The sequence below is a fragment of the Pseudophryne corroboree genome, chromosome 10 (genome assembly GCF_028390025.1).
Source record: "Pseudophryne corroboree isolate aPseCor3 chromosome 10, aPseCor3.hap2, whole genome shotgun sequence".
Lineage (NCBI taxonomy): Eukaryota > Metazoa > Chordata > Amphibia > Anura > Myobatrachidae > Pseudophryne > Pseudophryne corroboree.
Window position 1 is genome coordinate 25282380 of NC_086453.1, and position 5698 is coordinate 25288077.

At 45.5% G+C, this 5698-nt stretch overlaps 1 long non-coding RNA gene across 1 annotated transcript in view; it reads left to right on the top strand.

Moving 5' to 3' along the window:
• LOC134965860 (uncharacterized) overlaps positions 1-598 on the top strand; it is a 206593-nt gene extending 205995 nt beyond the window's left edge. The window contains exon 2 of the long non-coding RNA XR_010188524.1: positions 420-598. This is a non-coding gene — a long non-coding RNA (uncharacterized LOC134965860). The remainder of the gene's footprint in view (positions 1-419) is intronic.
• The last annotated feature ends 5100 nt before the right edge of the window (positions 599-5698 follow it).

Genomic DNA, 5698 nt, shown 5'->3' on the forward strand with positions numbered 1-5698 from the left:
CGCCCAGACACTCCTCCGTTTCTCCAGCCACTCCCGCGTTTTTCCCAGAAACGGTAGCATTTTTTCACACACTCCCATAAAACGGCCAGTTTCCGCCCAGAAACACCCACTTCCTGTCAATCACATTACGATCACCAGAACGAAGAAAAAACCTCGTAATGCCGTGAGTAAAATACCTAACTGCATAGCAAATTTACTTGGCGCAGTCGCAGTGCGGACATTACGCATGCGCATTAGCGACTAATCGCTCCGTTGCGAGAAAAAAATAACGAGCGAACAACTCGGAATGACCCCCTATGTTGTGTGTTTGTAACCAGCTTTGTAGTGGCATTCTTAATGGATTGTAGCGATGAGGTTTTTCCAAATATGTTATTATGCTTTTAATTCTTAGTTTTCTCATTCTTCCCCACTTATTACAGACCCCGAGGTTGGAGATCGAAACCAGGCCATCCGAAGAGAACTACTCATCATGCAGGCACACATTCTGGCCCTGCTGGACAATGTCCAAAATTTGTTACATTTATTTTGATTTTGTTAAATATCATTATTATGTTATTTTTATTTATGGTTATTATGAAAAGTAAACTTTCAAAACTTAGCTATTGTGTCGCTTTTTTATTAAACATAATGTAATAAATTTTTATCTGCCTTTTTACTATGTCATCTATCCTCTGTTTTTAAAATATGTGTCTATCTTTTTCATACATTTCATTATGTGTTTTTCCTTTTATTTTATTTTTTGGGTAACAACAGCACTATTTTAAAATACTAAATATTTTTATATCTAGTATTTTCAAATAGTATTTAGGGTATTGTTCAAATAGGACATCAAAATACGATTTTAATTACCTACCAGCTTATCCTTTTCTCGTAGTCTGTAGAGGATACTGGGGTCCACATTAGTACCATGGGGTATAGACAGGTCCACTAGGAGCCTTTGCGAACTTTAAGAAATCAATAGTGTACACTGGCTCCTCCCTTTATGCCCCTCCTACCAGACTCAGTCTAGAAACTGTGCCCGAGGAGACGGACATATCCTGAGGAAGGATGTAACAGAACAGTGGTGAGATTCGAACCAGCACACACAAACAAGAGCAAAGCCATCTTAACCAATACTGAATAGGAACAGCAATAGCTGAACCAACAATGGGGGTCATTCCGAGTTGTTCGCTCGGTAAATTTTTTCGCATCGCAGCGATTTTCCGCTTAGTGCGCATGCTCAATGTCCGCACTGCGACTGCGCCAAGTAAATTTGCTATGCAGTTAGGAATTTTACTCACGGTTTTTTCTTCGTTCTGGTGATCGTAATGTGATTGACAGGAAGTGGGTGTTTCTGGGCGGAAACAGGCCGTTTTATGGGAGTGTACGAAAAAACGCTACCGTTTCTGGGAAAAACGCGGCAGTGGCTGAAGAAACGGAGGAGTGTCTGAGCGAACGCTGGGTGTGTTTGTGATGTCAAACCAGGAACGACAAGCACTGAACTGATCGCAGATGCCGAGTAAGTGTGGAGCTACTCAGAAACTGCTAAGAGGTGTGTAATCGCAATTTTGAGAATCTTTCGTTCGCAATTTTAAGAAGCTAAGATTCACTCCCAGTAGGCGGTGGCTTAGCGTGTGTAAAGCTGCTAAAAGCAGCTTGCGAGCGAACAACTCGGAATGAGGGCCAATATTACTTAATGAAGTAACATGGCAGGAAACACGAAGCACTGGGAGGGTGCTATAGAAGGTCACCAGGCTGTCAGCTAGTGACAGCAAATGCTTTTTCCCTGCAACAGGAGGCAGCCGGAGCAGTACAGCACCACAAATGGACTTCCTAGCGCCCCCTACAGTACAGCTCCCGGGACACGTGACCCCCTAGTTACGGCCAAGCTATGACCCAGGGATCCTGGCAAGATGTTGCCCAAACATGACTGAAATAACATAATCGAGTTCCCACCTGCCTATCTTCCAGGCAGTGCGGACCACCATCATGCTGAAGGCTTTGAAGAAGCAGACCTGGAGGTCTGGTCCTGAGAACCAGCAGCTGCTGGTTTTCTGGGTTTACCTTTATTACCCTTGAAGGCTGTAGAAGAACCTTTGAATTTGCCTTTGAATTTTGCTGTCCAAAAGGACTGCAGAGGTGGAGCAGAGTAGGTTTTCCTAGCTGGGGATGCTGCAGAAGGAAGGTACGTAGACTTAGCAGCCGTAGCCTTGGATATCAACTTATCCAGTTCATCTCCAAACAGGACTTCACCTGTAAAAGGTAGATTTTCCCCTCCTTTCCTGGAATCCACATCCGCAGTCCACTGGCGTAGCCACAAGCTCCTGCGCACTGACACTGCCATGGCAGTGGTGCATGCATTGAGCAAACCACTTTCCTTTATGGACTCCACCATAAAGGTAGCAGAGTCCTGAATATGCTGCAGGAGTAAAACTATCTCCCCCCTGGGTAAGGTATCCAATCCATCAATTAGGTTACCTGACCACTGTGCAATGGCTTTAGTGATCCATGCACAAGCAACAGTGGGTCTCTGGGCCACCCCAGCAGCAGTGTATAGTGATTTGAGAGTGTTCTCAATTTTGCGGTCAGCTGTGTCCTTTAAGGATGCTGCCCCAGGAACAGGTAAGACTCTCTTACGTCACAACCTAGATACCGATGCGTCCACAATCGGCGGGTTTTCCCATTTCTTTTTATCTTCCAGAGGAAAGGGAAAGGATGTAATTAATCTTTTAGGGATCGGAAATTTTTGTCAGGATTAGCCCAAGTTTCTTCAAACAGGGCATTCAATTCCTTTGATGCAGGAAAAGTAGCTGAGAATTTCTTTTTTACATTAAAATAAGATTCCTCCTCAACCTCTGCCGTCTTATCAGGAATGTGTAGGACATCTATGATGGCTTCTATCATGGCCTGTATGCCCTGTGACATGACCGCATCCCCCCCACTCACATCCACTTCACCCTCCTCTGGCTCTGATGCATCGTCATCAGTATCACCCTGCACAAGCTGGGCCAGAGTACGCTTTTGTGGGCAAATGGCGTGGGTTTGAGACACTGTTAAGGGAACTGAATCTCTATTCATCAGGTCATCCATAGACTATCTTAAAAATTGCGTCTCTTTCTCATTATGGGATAATTTAGTAGAAATATCGGAGATCATCCCTTTAATGGAAGCTAACCATGAGGGTTCTGCCCCACTAGCCTGAGAATGGACACTATCCTGAGTACAGGGTAGTGAGTCTCCGGGAAGGAAAGGCACTCAGCTGTGCAGGAAACACAGTCCCTGGATATTTTGATGTGAAGGGACACAAACACACACACACACACACACACACACACACACACACACACACACACACACACACGGTGAAAAACACAGTTTTAACCTACACAGAGCTCTCAGAGAGACACAGAAATCGGAGCCAGACACACACAGCGCCCCTATAGCCAAGCTAATTAGCTGGGTCACCACACTAAGTCCCTTAATAGGGCTTAGTATACTAACACACTCCCCCGCCTTCTAAGACCCCCTGGTACCGCTGAGAAGACGTGGAGTATGTGTCGAGGAGCTGCGCTTCCCTGTGATTCCTGTCAGTGTGAACTGCAGAGGGAAAATGGCGCTGGTGAGCTGCTGGAACTGCTCATAGTGAAGCCCCGCCCCCTTAATGATGCTCGGCTTCCAGCTTTTTTATACTGTCCTGAGGTAATAATTTTGTCTAACATAGGGTTAAAACCCTTGTTAGACCTGGTAGCCAGTGTGGGTATTCATTGGTGGCTCAGTGCGCCCCTCACAGCGGGACACACAGCGCTGTGTGTGTCTCTGAGCCCCCGAGAGCGCAGCCTGTACAGAGAGCTGCACTCCTACCCTTGTGCCGCCATTCCCACCGACGACTTGCTAACCGGGACGCCGGTGCTGTACTCACCACTCTTCTCTCTTCTGGCTCTGTTAGGAGTGGCGGCATGCTGCGGGAGGGTACGCTGCGTCGTGGTGGGGCTTGCAAATTACTTCCTCAGGAGCTCAGTGTCCTGTCAGCGGAGAAACGGGACCATTAATTCTTTAGGAAGTTGGGCCGTTCTCCCCCCTAAGTCCCATGAAGCAGACAGGCTGGTGCCACCCAGCAGTGCCTGTAAAATAACAAACAGAAAATAAATGCAGAAAACTCTTCAAGAGCTTCCCTAAGCATGACTACTTCCTCCGGGCACATTTTCTAAACTGAGTCTGGTAGGAGGAGCATAGAGGGAGGAGCCAGTGCACACTATTGATTTCTTAAAGTGCCCAAGGCTCCCAGTGGACCCGTATATACCCCATGGTACTAATGTGGACCCCAGTATCCTCTAGGACGTAAGAGAAACATATTTTTAAGATATGTTAGTTTCCTTAATTGCTGAATGTCATTGATCAATTAGGTTGCCAAACTCTTCGATTTGCAGTGCTTGATCACATCATTGTTCAATCACATTACAATTCCTTAGGGTGATTGGTTTAAAAAAAACAACCCAAAAAACATTGTGCGATTATTTGCAAGCTAGCAAATGCAACGCACAAGTACGACAAGCTCCATGATGCAGGCGATGCGAATAGCGACCTTGCGTACGCACAGTGCCCCTTTAACAAGAAGACACAATGCACTTAATGGCTTTTTAATTATTACATAGTGCACCTTGAACACAATGCTCCCTAATAGCTTTTTTTTAAATGACCCAGTGCCCCAGCCTTTACTGGCTTTAGGTACACTGTCCAGTACAAAATGAGTCAGTACCCCTAGATTTGTTGTTTGTTTAGCTGCTAACCAAAAATCCTGTCTGTGATACACAGAGCCATGCCCACATCCTCTCCGTCAAATCTCCTTCGTGAAATGGTGCGCCAATCACCACGGGAGGGACTTTTATCGAATCTGAAACACGTGAGATCCGATGCCAGAAAGATGGCGTTTTGCTTCATTTTTCGGATCTGAACCCAATGCAAGTAACCGACTCGGAACTCGGATCTCCTTGGAAAGCTAAAATTTGGGTGGGTTCATCTCTACCCATAACTGTCTATTTATTATGAAATAGCATCTCTATGTGGGAGCTGTGGATGACATAGAAGCACATAAAAAGCCTCTACCTCTACCCGTGTGTGCCTCTGCCCCTACCCGTGAGTGCCTCTGCCCCTACCTGTGTGTACCTCTGCCTCCCTTACCCATGGGTTCCTCTGCCCCTACCCGTGTGTGCCTCTGCCCCTACCCATGTGTTCCTCTGTGTAAATTGCTGCAGGCCTTCCAGAGTTATGCCGAAAACTATGGATTTTCACATGTCACCCCCTTCCCACCCCGACCCCAAGGGGTGCTAGTGGTGTCTTATCCCCACAGTATTTTTCCCCAGATTGTAAGACATATGTGTATCAAGTTTGGTGTAAATTGCTCCAGGCATTACAGAGTTATGCTGGAACATACACACATGCATCCGTTTTTATATATATATATATATATATATATATATATATATATTCAAAATCCAAACCAATACACGTGAGGTTGGTTTTGGCAAAACCCAATGTTGAATTAGAAAAAACAAAACAAAACACGGGGCTCGGCACACATCTCTAGTTATAACTCATCTACGTGTAACAATTTATTTTTTTCCACTTGTTCTAAGTACTCCCATGCCATCCACTGCACCCACCATTGTCATTGGATTATAAAGTTGACCTCAGTTATTAGGACAGAAATAAGACAGTAAGG